This window comes from Cygnus olor, chromosome Z, assembly GCF_009769625.2.
Source record: "Cygnus olor isolate bCygOlo1 chromosome Z, bCygOlo1.pri.v2, whole genome shotgun sequence".
NCBI classification, from domain to species: Eukaryota; Metazoa; Chordata; class Aves; order Anseriformes; family Anatidae; genus Cygnus; species Cygnus olor.
In genome coordinates this window covers 62,759,342-62,774,529 of record NC_049198.1, presented here as the reverse complement: position 1 = coordinate 62,774,529, position 15,188 = coordinate 62,759,342, and positions in this window count along the sequence as shown.

Sequence of the window (15,188 nt, the reverse complement as noted above, 5' to 3'; positions counted from 1 at the left end):
ATGTAGTCTGGAATATTAACTATGCATTTAATTATTACCATAAAACCCTAAGAATCTAAACAGATGTCTGTTCATTAGAACAAGCAGCTGAAATCTAAATTCATGAAGTACAGCCTTGTCAGATTACTGAGAAGATGTAGAACTGGTCTATGCTTATGCTGCAAATTAAAGTTTCCTAGATTTGTCTTGTTCTAACATTTCATACAGGACTGTCCACCACTAAGATCAGTCTCTCCAGGGATGTTATGCACCTGATGAGCTTATTAGAGTTGGAAGACCTTATCTGAAGTGCTAGTTTACTATTGATGGACTATTGATTTTGTTTGGTTGTTGAAATGTTACTCTGTTTCATGATGGTGAATTATTCTATTTGAAATAAGAGTAATTCAAAAAACATTTAGAGAAGATGGTCTGTTTTAAATAATTTCAAAGGCAGCAGAGATTTCTTTTAATCAGTCATGCCAAACTCTTTGCAGAAAAGTAATATGTCTAACCATATACTGGTTATTCAACATTCCCTCCAGTAAAAATATTTTAACTTGAATAGATATATACACCATGTAATCATGAAATTGCTGGTTCTTTTTTTTTTTTTTTTTTCTTGTTTGTTTTTTTGTTTTACATGCCAAGTTTCTTGTTTGAGTTACTTTACAGGGGCTTTTGTAACATATACTGAAAAAAATACTGAACATATTCCACAACTGCAGCTGCAATGACCTCTCATGATTAAACTGGAAACATACATTTCCATCCCTTTTCCCATCATCTTACAGGGAGCTAGTAAGTTTCTCACATAAAATAACTTTTCACAGTTGAAATTGTTCATTAATGAGGTGAGAGCAGCAAAAGTTAGCAGAAATGAATTTCTTAGAAAACTGTAAAAAAGATAATTGTTTTCTGAGTTTTATATGTGATACAGATAAATCCTGACCAAAGACAATTTGCTTAGCTCAGAATACCTAAAAGATATGTAACTCCATTTTGCTTAAGACAGTTGATAATGTAAGAATAAATGCAAAAGCAGGTAGATTCTGTTACTTTGATGAAAAATTGAAAACCTGACTCCCTTTGTTTATTTTTAACAACATCTCTGAGACTGTCTTGTTAAAGTTTTGCTTATTTTGAATCTCTAAGTAAGAGAAAAACATGAATATCTAAAGGGATGTGGCCTGGATGCATTCCTGATGTATGGTTTACAATGATGAATTTCAACATTTTCTTAGCAAATGAGAAAAGTGCGGAGTGTCTAATTCACTGTTCCATGGTAAGAGCATTATACATCTGTACAATTTCTGAAAGATAACTCTCTCTCCTAGTGAGAGAATGTCTACTAAGACTGACTCCCTCTCTTGCAGAGGTTATATCACTTATTCTCTTTGCAATTCAACTCTTTAGCTGAAAAATAGAGCACTTGCTGAATATTGACTCCTTATTATAAGATACTAGAGATGATTTAGGAGATAACTTGTCTTACACTGCACATTAAATTTACAAAAGAAATATAAATGTTTCATTTTATTAAGTTGTGAATGGCCATAAGTAATGTATTCTTACTATGTCAAAAACAAACTGAATGAATAATTTACTTCTGAACTATGATAATCTCTATTAGACATTAGTGAAAGACAGTTTGAATGTAAATGGGATAAAAATAAGAATGTAGGATTATTTAAACTCTAAACAGTAAATGTATTTACAAACACATAGAAATTATTTCAGCTATGCAGCATGTGGTGATGTCATGATCTTGTATGGCCTCCTATGCTAGGATTCAATCCAGATTAATAAGAGTTATTTCTTCTACAGTCATAATAGAAGTTATTTCTATTACTGTAAAATCACTGTTGCTTTGCTAATAAGAGTAGAAAAGGTCTGAAATCTTTGATCCATTCAACATCTGCTCAACAGAATAACTAGTATAAGTGAACTAGAATTGAATATGAAGCTGGCTGGAAAAGACCTGTGGAATTTACTGCTCTACCAAGAATAGGGGAAAAAATAGTGAGTAAATTATATCCTGGGCAGAATTTAATCATGAGTCAGTAGCTGGATAAGATTCAATTATCAAGAAATTTAATTTACATCAAAGACCCAATAGAGTATCCCCCAAAACCTTTTTTTTCTCTTGTACTTATTATAAATGAGCATGAAGAAGACAGCTAAAGACAGATTTTGGAGGCAGGATAATCTGCTGGGCAGGAGAAAAACATAGAAATATCAGGCCACCTTTGAACACTGTATGTCTGAATTTCTCCTCTACATTTTATGGCTGCTGTAGTATTCATACCTATATTCATTTTGTTTGGGGCTCTTTCCATCTACCTTTACTGTTTAAGTTGAATGGGGAGTCATTTGCAGTAGGACTCCTACTATGGAATGATTTTTTTTTTTAATGGACTTGGATTGTAACTGATTTATTCATGTTTAAAGAGGAAAGTCCAGTTTTCATACACAGTCTGATTCTTCAGTCTTTACAGAGCAGTGGTTTCAGGTCTGCGACCTTGTTAGAAACAAGTCACAAAATAAAGTCCCAACATTTTACAACATCAGCATGAGACTCAATAATCACCCCTTAAGTAGGCAAACTGGAAGTATTGTAACACAAGGTGAGTATGGTTTTCTTGCACCTAGCAGGGAATTTCTTCTTAAAAGGATGCAAGCTGGTATTAATTTTCATTTCCCTATTATCAGCTCAAATACTGGATGCCGAAGCATAACCAAATGCATGCTAAAATATGACAGCCCCCATGCATCGTCAGCACAGGACCTGATCAATAACTTGAAGCATCTTGATGTTTCCTTCCTACTCCCCTGGTTTGGGGCTTGGCTAACTTTGGTAGTTACCTCAGTTCTTCTGACTTGAGCCTTATTCCAGTTCTTTGCATCCATAGTAGTGAGAGCCTATCACAGCCATGCACTGTCAAGGGCTCTTTCATGAACTGTATGTCTTTTGTCTTCCAGTCAGTAAGACCTGAGCTGAGTCCTCTGTTTGTTTGGTTGTTTTTTTGTATTTTGTTTTTTTTTTTGTTGGTTGGTTGGTTTTACACAACCACATCACTGTAAAATCAACAGCGAAAACTGCACATTTGTAACTATTTCTTCCATACTTCTATGTACAGTACTTGCCAGTTACTCGTAAAAGGTCTTGTGATCACTTTGCATAGAGTGCAAAGTGATGATCTTGCAATAGGAATGAAATATGGAACAGAGGGAAAACACCAGTTAGAGGGAATAATTCACTAAGAACCAAACGAAGAAACAAAACACGAATACACAAAACACTCAAAAATAACAATGTCGCTATTTTCCAATGACCTCTTGTGCTTAAATTCATCTGTAAAATGGTAACAAAGTGGTAACTAACACTATGCATAAATATTTTTATTGAATAATTCAGAACTAGCTCTGTTTTCCCTTTCATTCTTACAACACAAACATCTTATTTACTGGCCATCTCAGAAAAAAAAAAAAAAAAAAAAAAAAAAGAAGACTTAACTAGGAGGAAAAAATATATATTATGCATTTGTTAATATACACACTGGAAATTTCCCAGAGCCAAGAAATAACAAGTACTAGTGAAGAGTGTTTCTTACAAGTGTTCTTCCCAGATCTTAAGGGATAGCATTTAGTCATACCATAGTCATATGGTTTGGTGTTTGCTATGGGAGATGGTCATTTTACCATTTTGATAAATCATTATTTGATGTAAAATGTTATCTCTATAAATAAGCAGAATGCGAATTAGATAGCATTGTTCTGAACAGTCACTTCACCAAGTTACCATTGATTTTTAACTGACTTCAAACTAATATTCTGATGTTCCTATGAAATGCTGACAACGAAGCTAAATGTTGTATATGTTATTTGTGTTTCATCCAGAAAAGGATAAACTATTCAAAAGCATTCTTTCACAGCTATATATTTGTGTGACTAGAAAGTTCTGGCCAGTTCTGTGAGGTAACTATTTTGCCCTAGTCTTTGGAAGATTCTGGCCATAGTAGAGCATAGAAAATAACTGCTCAAGAAGGCTGTACTGTAAACAATTGTTACACAAAAAAAATATATCAGTTATGATTTAAATGTGATTCCATCCAGGGCTGGCTCTAAAAAAACTCCCTCCCTTCTAGTTCATATAAAATTCAAGTGGCTACAAGATACTCTTATGATTTTTATTCACAGTACTTTTGTACTCCAGTATGTCACTCACTTCTGACCAAACAAGACAGGTTTCAAATATGTGATGGATTTTATTTCTCTCAACATGAAAAGTGCAAATCTAAGTCTTCATAAATACTATCAGAGAAAAAGAAAAGGAGTCATAGAAGAGCACAAACTGAAGTACTAAGCACTGAAGTAACAGGAGGAAGAGGTGACAAGAGTAATATGGTGACAGTATCAAGTGGTGATGCCAACAACAAGAAGTCTGCAAGAGTAGAGAATGACCCCAAGGTTTTTACTGAAGTATTATTGGAAAATGCTTTAGAGCAACAGCTTGGAAATATCATGTCCTGAATTATAACGATTTTCAGAGCTAGAATCCGGTTCCTAAAAGCAGCAAGAACTACAAGGCTTCTGCTTCTTTTTCAAAAATAATAGCTGGGAGAAAGTAGAGAATACTGAAAATAAAAAAATAAATAAATAAATAAATAAATAAATTATTATTGCTATTCCTTCCTTCTCAGGGAACTGCTCTGGCACTTTTCATCACCACAAATACAGGTCACAATTACAAGAAGCAATATTTTAATAGCTAAAACACAGAAAGTTGTTGAAAATGACTCTGAATTGATGAGCAGCAGTTACTCAGAGAGACAAACTGTACTTCTAAAAGAAGAGATAAACTAACACTAGAGTTCAATTTTAAACAGAGAGATGATCATACTCCTTTATTTCCAACCTGAGTTAATTATTTCCTCCCTTTCCTAGGACAAATGTAGGAGAGGCAGAATTTAAGAATTACTTCTGTCTATAAAATAGAGTTATATATTATAGGGAATATTTCTTTAAATAAGAAATTAAGAACTGATTTCTATGACCCTTAACCCCGGAGGGTGATTTGTAATTCACGCAATGACTGAACATACATAATAAGAATATTGTCCTACTAAAGGTTGTAGAGGTATTTCTGCTTGGCCATGTACTTCTATACATTTTGCACACACCAAAAAAAAAAAAAAAAAAAAAAAAGGTAGGAAGAGCCAGTATTCCAAAGCAATGAGCTTTATCCAAGTCCCTTCTTAAAACACCTTAAATCTGAAGTCACAGTCACAGACAGAGCAAAGGAAAAAGTTAAAGCTAAGCACCTGAAAACAAAACAAAACAACAAAAAGCACATTATTTAAAAACCTCTCTCAAGGAAGATTTGCATTTCATTGTCAAAATGATCTGCTTATGAAGGAAATAATAAATATTGTACTATCTCTTTTTGTCCTTGTCATCTTAAGTGTCAAAAGCATGTAAGAATTTATGCTACTGATGTTATCTTTCATTAATCCTTCCACACTATAAGACTGCTGACATTTTGAAAACTCTGTACTTTCAAAACAGATAACTCTGTTTTGAAAACTCTGTGGAGTTGGACCTGTTACTGAACTGATCTCATGAGAGTGGTAGGCAGGAAAAGTTTATTCAGAGTCAAAAAATACCTTATGTGATAGTACTACCCTTCATTTTATTATAACTGCTTTTCCATCCAGGCAAAGTTAAAGCCAAACCCTTATTTCTAAAATGGATGTTAAAATTGTTCCTTCATTTCTGCCAATATTGCCATGTTGTGCAGCTTTGGATGATACCTGTATAATTTAAAAATATAAAAGCAAATACATTAAAATTTAATGAAAGCTGAAAAATGCTAGCAACTTGGTACTTCTTATAAATAAATAAATAAATAAATAAAGTTTGCTACTACGCTGAATATGTAACAGAAAAAAAAAAAAAAACACATTTTAATGTTAACAAAGAAAATTGAAATATAATATAATTTGCATAAGTATGACTAGTAGCCCACTGATAATATAATGTTTTTATCTGGGAATTTTTAATTTATGTATGTCTTCAAAACACAAAGTTCCTAACATTTAAATAAGCCCAGCATATATATAACTACACAACTATCTGTGTAGTAGTGCAGGCACAGCCAACAGCATGTGGATATCTAGACTAATAACAGTTTTAATTACTCTTCTTTTTTTTTTCCTTTATAGAAAGAAGTCAGATAAATAGGTTTTGCTACCTTTGTCTCATTTGTATGTTGCTTATCATTTAGGTTAGAAAATAAATATCAATGTAGAATTTGTGCAATGTTGGGCATTTCCTGTTCTTCTGTCTACATGGGCAGAATTTAAAAGTTTGACTCTCCAAAGACCCAGAGAAGAAACAAAGATTACGTGCTCTACTGAAAGATTCTTTCAACAGACTGGAAGAAGAAAGGCTGATAGAGCTTTTCTGAGTAGACATGATGAAAAAATAAAGTAGTTTCTAACTGACCGTGTGTTGTGGTTTAGCCCGGCTGGCAGTCAAACACCACACAGCCGTTCGCTCACCCTCCCCCCTCCCTCTCCGGCTAATTCCCTCAGGTACTGAATTCCCTTCTCCATGGTGGTCCACTTGACTGGTAGACATACAGGTTCTTCCTTGTAGGGATACCTTCCCTTCACAGCTAACAGGAGACGCCTCCAGAGGCTGTGAGATCATGCTCCATCTCCAATTGCTTTGTCAATGCTTGCGTCTCTAGCAAGGGATCCCAACCGCTTGGCTTCCCTGCCCTCTAATTCCAAACCATTGGCTCCAGTGTCCCAGCACCGGAGCAGCCAGGTGACAAGCTGTTCACCTATACAGCGACCAAAATCTTTTCGCACATCTCGTAGCTCACGCTGGTATAGGGTTCGGGTAGTTACTGTTGACTTACTGACATCCTCATCCTCATCTTCATCCTCCTGCACACTTGATGGCCCAGCCTCGTCTTCTCCACACCCAGACTTAGCAGAAGACTTTCTGCGTTCTAAACGACCTGAGTCTCTATACCATTTTTTCACCTTTTCTACAGGGGCAACTTGCACTGCTACAGCTCGCCTCTCCGACCCAGCCACAGGGTCTGCCACAGGGGTTGGAATACCCTCTGCAGGGGCAACTTGCACTGCTACAGTTCGTTTCTCCGACCCAGCCACAGGGTCTGCCACAGGGGTTGGAGTACCCTCTGCAGGGGCAACTTGCACTGCTACAGTTCGTTTCTCTGACCTAGCCACAGGAGTGGGAATGGCTGCGGGAGCCGGAACGGCTGCGGGAGCTGGAATGGCTGCGGGAGCTGGAGCCGGGACGACTGCAGGAGCTGGAGCCGGGACGGCTGCGGGAGCTGGAGCCGGGACGGCTGCGGGAGCTGGAGCTGGAACGGCTGCGGGAGCCGGAACGGCTGCGGGAGCTGGAGCCAGAACGGCTGCGGGAGCTGGAGCCAGGACAGCTGCGGGACCTGGAACGGCTGCGGGAGCTGGAGCCGGGACAGCTGCGGGAGCTGGAGCTGGAACGGCTGCGGGAGCTGGAGCCGGAACGGCTGCGGGAGCTGGAGCTGGAATGGCTGCAGGAGCCGGGACTGGAACGGCCGCAGGGTCTGTCACTAGGTTGATAGTAGCATCAATTGCAGCTCGATAGGCACAAGCAAGACCCCAGCACGCCACAGTGATTTGTGTCACTTTGGAACTGCCAGAGTCATGACACCTTTTTTTCAAGCATTCTACCAGTTTTTTACGATTTTGCAGTTGTTCAGGGGTGAATGTCCAAAACACTGGAGGTGCCCACTGCTCTAGAAACCTGCCCATATCCTCCCACACTCCCTGCCACTCGCAACTATCCCGCCTCAAGACAGATCTCCGGATGAGATTCCTAAGTAGTTGTTTAACCTTAAACAAAACCTGAAGCGCATTCAGGAGACATAACAAGAACATGCCGGTCTGAGTATCTGACATCTTGGAGAGCTACCGTAACTAGCTCGGGGGATAAGAGGGTGGTGAAGGAGGAAGGGAGAGTGAACAGGTAGGAAAAAATATCTTCCCCTGTCCCCTCCACAGATTGGCTCCCTGACGCAAAAAGGCAATAGGTGTAATTGCTAATAGTTTCTGAGATATGGTTTCCAAAGTATAGAGTCGACGACAGTGCTGAGTACAAATACCAGGTTAGAGTCATGACCAGATACCTCATCATTTCATAAGCCATCATTACACCACTCAGTACCATAACAATCTTAAACCAGGGCCCGGAAAGGATAAACAGCACGACAGGGAGCACATACAGAAAGTAACTTGCTATAAAACTCAATTTGGGGAACAGGCACAGCAGACTTGAGATTAAGGCAATCAACATTGTGACTAGCAACTATTAAGCAGGTCCAATACTTGTACCAATTTTAGTTTAACACACTCTGGTCAAATCTCTCGATATCTCAACCCTTCGAGCCCCACGTTGGGCGCCAAATGGACTGTTGTTGTTTAGCCCGGCTGGCAGTCAAACACCACACAGCCGTTCGCTCACCCTCCCCCTCCCTCTCTGGGATGGGGGAGAGAAACAGGAAAGTGAAGTCTGTGAGTTGAGATAAAGACAGTTTATTAAGACAGGGAAAAGAATAACAACAATAATAATAATAATAATAGTATTAATAGTAATAATGTGTACGAAATAAGTGATGCACAATGCAATTGCTCACCACCCGTTGACCGATGCCCAGCCTATCCCCGAGCAGCCGGACCCCCCTCCACCCCGGCTAGCCACCCCTATATATTGTTCAGCATGACGTCAGATGGTATGGAATACCCCTTTGGCCAGTTTGGGTCAGCTGTCCTGGGTCTGTCCCCTCCCAGCTCCTGCTGCATCCCTAGCCTGCTCGCTAGCAGGACAAAGAGAGGCTGAAAAGTCCTTGGCTTGGTGTAAGCACTGCTCTACAACAATTAAAACATCAGCATGTTATCAGCGCTCTTCTCATTCTAATCCAAAACACAGCACCCTGCCAGCTACTAGGAGGAAAATTAACTCTGTCCTAACTGAAACCAGGACACCGTGCAATTTCAATTAACAGGATTCTGTTTTTATAAGTCAAAGATGTTCTGGAACTTCAGTAAACAGCCTCAACAAATACATTTCCTCTGCATATATCGTAAATAGGTTTACGATACTTAGATCACAACCGGGTAACTACAGTTTAAGACATAAACATATGCATCTTGTAAGCTCTCAAAGTATTACAAATTTAACAAATCTATGATTCCATTCAGAAAGACAGATTTTACTGACATGTTCAACTCTCAAAAAAAAAAAAAAAAGAAAGAAAATAAAATAAAATAATAAAATAAAATAATAAAATACATGATCGACCTACTCTGAAGCTTATTTTGTATTATCTAGGTTTTTATTTTTCCTGTGCAAAAAAAATCCCTATTAACAATTGTCTTGAATTATTCTTTCCACAAAATCAACAATGCGGTGGATATATTGATGGAAATATACTAAAGCTAAGAGGAGAGATAGCATTTGGAAAGAGTTCAGTGAGGAGGTAATCAAGAATAATAACTGTTAATCAAGAATAATCCAAATACTGGATATATAATGTTATTTTAAATATATTTTTGGTAGAAAGCACATTGGTATGAATGATTCCTAACGTGTCCACACAGCTGTAAGGCCCAGCTATGTAAATGTTCTTGCTGTAACTGCTAGTTTTCAACACTAAAACTCCTCCAGAAGGCTCATAGTTACTGAAATTGATCAATGTGTATTCCTACACACCACAGTAAAGATAAATCAAATCCAGATTTTTATAGGGTTCTTTGTACTTACGGAAAACTAGAACAATAAAAAATGTGACTTTCAGCTCTCCATAAGAACTTTAAATTCATCTTCAATCTCTCAAATAACGTTTTTAAAAAGAAAAGTTAAGTTTCAGCAGATAAGCTTTTGTGTACTGCTACTCCAAAAGTAAAGCTTATGACACATATGGACAATGAAAACCAGGTGAAAATTAATAATATTATTAAAACCTAATCTTACAAATGACGAATATTAGAAGCATGAGAATAAACATTGTTATAAAAAAAAAAAAAGTTATTCATACTTTGAAAAATACATTTCTATTCTAGATAAGGTTTTTTTTTTTTCTTTTTTCTTTTTTTTTTTTCCTATTCTATTAGCTGTCTTTAATCAAGGTACATTTATTTTCATTTTTTTTAGCACTCAGCATCAAAGCTTTCTATGCCTGCTCATCAGTCAGTTATTTCCTGGCATTTCAGTAAATTGATCTTAACAGTTTACAGTACAAAAGTATCTTGACCCCTAATGTTCAGCAAACGTTTCTTCAGTCCTTTTACATAAATATAATACTTAAATGGTAAATCTTGTAAATATACTTGAACCAAAATTAATTTCCTGTATACTAAAGAATCCTAATAATAGTATGTTTTCCCACCCTCGGTGATAATATTTAATGGAAAGATGAAAATTAAAGTTATTATCCTATTTCAAATTAAAAAAAAAAAAATCCTACAGGCATTTTTCCATTTAAGCAGCAATAAGTGAGCATCAAATATAAAAATAAAGAACATAGAATATAACCAGGTTAAATTACAATAGGAAAAGTTTTAATTTATCACTATTTATATTTTATGTCAAATATATATATATGTATTTGTAATATATAACATAATATAATAAATGTAAATATATATATATATATTTGAGTAGAAGAAAGCATTTTCTCAATAACCATTTTGGCAAGGAGGATGCAAGAAGTCGAAAAAATGCAGAAAATAAGTCAATAGTCTTAGAAACTGATGTGTTTGGTATGAGGTAAATAAAAAAAAAAAAATCTAGATTTAGTGTGAGAAAAAATAATTATTTACCACAGGTAGATAAGTCCTTTTTAGAGAAACTAAAAAGACAAAAGCAGGACTTCTCATGTATTTAATCCTGACTTACAAAGTGTGAAAGGAAAAAAAATCATAATAATATAGCAACCCAGAGACTGAAAGCATTTCTTGGTGAAATATTTAATGTAGTTAGGATTTGTGAACATTCAGTTCAGCTGTTACTCAAATTCGTGTGCCAATAAAGTTAGTGCCGAAGTTATCAGCAGGAAGAAAAGCTGGCCTTTTGAAACACAACCCAAGGTCTGTGTTTAACACAGTAATTAGCAATAAGCTGCATCCTCTGACCAATGACTCCAGCTGTCCCCTCATAGGACTCTGTGATGAGGCTGGCTTTTCTGCCAGCCCACACTGCTCCTGCTAACCAAGGAACCCCCTGCCATGGATCCAGCCACTGCCACCACGTGCCAGTACAGCAGCCAGGCAATACCACCTGCCAAGGCAAGACGTGCCCTTGCTTGTATTTATGTATCTCCTCCCCTGCTGCCCTCCAGCAATGATGCATATTATAAAGAGACGTCTATAGGAAGGGAGGCACAACTTCCCCTAAAAAGAAAATGTCTGTCTTACTGTTTATTCTGTTTAAACAAAGAAAAAAAAAAAAGAAAAAGAATTAAAAAAAAAAAAAAAAAGAATTCTACTTTTTATTTTTGTTTAAGAAGGGAAGAATATGAAAAGAAACAATACTGGTAAAACACTGAGAACACACAAGGCTTTCTTTTTATATTTACTTTTTTAAAGGCATTTATGTCAGCATCTTTTTTTTTTTTTTAAACTGAATTCAGTCTTAATATATTAATGAGTAAAGGATAATTTATTTTATGAGAATAGTACCTGGTGGTTTACCTTAACCTGATTTTATATCCCACTATTAATTTTATTGTCTATTTCTGACAATATGAAAAATACAATATTCATAATATATATTTTTTAACCTCCTCTAAAATTGACATTTTCTTCAGTAAAGTTGATGAAAACACTCAGCTAAGCAAAGCAGAAAGTATTAATGGAAAGTCCACATATTAATTAATTAACTTGTTAAAAATACTAGACCAAGAATCTCTTAAAACCATGAAAGATTAACTATAACTCTTATCTGAACATATTAATCTTTAGGATGCATTGATATAGTAGACTGTGAGTACATTAGCACTTCTCATGCAGTCAGAATTAGGAAAATGTTCAGCAGCATAATCAGAGCCACTATTTCAGTGAAGCTCCAAAAAATCCTTTCCACTTTTCCTCCCAAAATGGACAACTGGTCCTCCCCATGCTACTCACACAAATCCCAAAAGAGAAGAGAGACCAAATGAATGGAAAGCTGAGACATGCAGCAGCCTTAAGTCATGTTCAAGTAAATAAATGCACATGGCACTTGTCTTCAGGCTCCCTGTAATTGTCTTACCAGTACAGATGTAAATGGTTAGTCTTGTGCAGAATGGTTTACCTTAAACACCATCTGTTCTCCTGTAAAATGATGCTGAAGCAAGATGACCTCCTTAAGGAGGAACTGGAGGAATCAGTTCCTCTCCTTTCACATTCATTATAGTAATGTCGAATATTTTTTAGTTTACTAAAGAGTGCAGCAAAATAATAAGAAAACATCACTAAACATCAAAATTATATAGATATTAGTACATAAAGTCAAAAAACTGCTGTCTCCTTGCCAGTATAAGTTTTACAGTTATATGTGCATAATGTAAGCCAAAGACTCTGAGAGAGAATATAAGTCATGAAATATTTTAAATGCTGCACTCCTCCAGTACAGAGAAAAGTTTAAAAAGGATTCTGCACATGATCCTTTTAAAACAGAAGGAAATATTTCAGTTCTGGACCTAAAAAATTTTGATAGCAGGTCTGTTAACTGAAATAGGCTGTCCTCATAGCCCTCTGTTCCTTATCATCAAACTTTCAGTGCTTGTGACACTGATGACCTAAGGAAAATTATTTGTTTATTTAGAGTACATGTTTTAAACAGAAAGAGCTTCTGTTGATATCAGAAATTGGAAGGTCTTTGCATTTATCTCAAAACCAAATGACAGGCCTGTATGAGAAACACATCCTATTTGCCTTGCATCCATCTTAAACGTGCTTGATTAAAGGAGAAACAGAACATATTCTGTTTGCTTCGCACACAGATACAGCACAGGACTACCTGATTTTAGGTAAAAATTGAAACGTTTTGCGTTACCTGCCTCTTTGGCATGGTCGTTCAAAAACAGTAAGACCAAGATAACAGTCTGCAACAGTCTTGAAGGCATCAAATGATCCAATCTGCAGTCAGGTACCCAACCTACAAACTGGTACAAACCACACAGAGGGCAAGAACTGACCAGTACTGACAAGCTGGTCCAACCTTTAAAAAGGTCAGAATCTTTGTATCAAACTGGTCTTGCTCCACACAAACAGTATACATGGACACCAATTCCAGCATGGTAGAGTGTGATAACACTGGTGCCCTGTTTCTGAAGAGCTCTCAAGCCTGTATCTTGATATGGAAACTAAGAACCACTCTACATTGTGACTATCAGAAGCAACAATATAGTGTAGGACTGTAAGTATTATAAATCTAAGGCCTGATATGTGAGAAATACTTGAGTTAACATTGTTGACAGATAAATTGTCAAGTAGCTGAGCAGAAATAAATGCATATTCAAAGTTTTGGAATTTACCTGCAGTCTCAGTCTCTCAGAACATTTTCATCATGGCAGTCCCCAGTTTCCAGCAATACCAGCTGCAGTTCTGTTCTTAGAGGTAAACTATATGTTTTGGAGACTAAGTGGTAAAGACCTCTGGTGGAAAAAAGGCTCGACATGAGCCAGCAGTGTGTGCTTGCAGCCCAGAAGGCCAACTGCATCCTGCAAAAGAGTGGCCAGCAGGTCGAGGGAGGGGATTGTCCCCCTCTACTGTGCCCTCATAAGGCCCCACCTGGAGTGCTGCATCCAGCTCTGGGGCCCCAGGATGTGGGGCTTTTAGAGCAGGTCCAGAGGAGGGCTACAAAGATGAACAAAGGGCTAATGCACCTCTTCTGCAAAGAAACACTGAGAGAGATGGGGATGTTCAGCCTGGAGAAGAGAAGGCTCTGGGGAGACCTCACTGAAGCCTTTCAATACTTAAAGGGGGGTTATAAAAAAGATGGAGGACTTTTACTCGGGTAGATAAAGATAGGACAAGGGGAATGGTCTTCACAGAAACACAGAATCATCTAGGTTGGAAGAGACCTCCAAGATCACCTAGTCCAACCTCTGACCTAACACTAACAAGTCCTCCACTAAACCATATCACTAAGCTCTACATCTAAACATCTTTTAAAGACCTCCACGGATGGTGACTCAACCACTTCCCTGGGCAGCCTATTCCAATGCCTAACAACCCTTTCAGTAAAGAAGTTCTTCCTAATATCCAACCTAAATCTCCCCTGGCACAACTTTAGCTCATTCACCCTCATCCTGTCACCAGGCACATGGGAGAATAGACCAACCCCCACCTCGCTACAGCATCCTTTAAGGTATCTATAGAGTGCATTAAGGTCACCCCTGAGCCTCCTCTTCTCCAGACTGAACAATCCCAGCTCCCTCAGCCGCTCATTTTAAGACTTGTTCTCCAGACCCCCTCACCAGCTTCGTTGCCCTTCTCTGGACTCGCTCGAGCAACTCAATGTCCTTCTTGTAGCTTAAACTAAAAGAGGATAGGAGGATATTGACATTAGGAGGAAATTCTTCACTGTAAGGGTAGTGAGGTGCTGGAACAGGTTGCCAAGAGAAGCTGTGGATGTCCCATTCCTGGAGGTGTTCAAGGCCAGGCTGGTTGGGTCTTGGCCAGCCTGATCTAGTGGTATGCCTGCCTATGGCAGAGGGTTGGAGTTGAATGGTCTTTAGGGTCCATTCCAACCCAAGCCATTCTGTGATCCTCTGATTCTTTTTATGACACCCTTTTTCTGTACTTAAAACATCCATTTCATTACTATAATACTTATAATTTATACTATGTGAGTGATTTATACTAAGTTTGATGTGGTCTTGTATAATATTGCCTAACTTCTTACTGGTATGTATTTCACAGTCTTATGCTCTAGTGAAATAATATTTCAATTAGCATAAGGGAAACACTTTTCAAGACCTACTGAGGAGTAAAATCTGTTCAAAAGTGCAGTTGAAACAGAGGTTTTAAAAAAAAAAAAAAAAAAAGAAGAAAGAAAGAAAAGAAAAAAGATATTTTTTTAAATTAATTATATATTTTAAAATTTGATGTTTTAATCCTCCAGATCTTTAGTTTTTGTCTACTTAT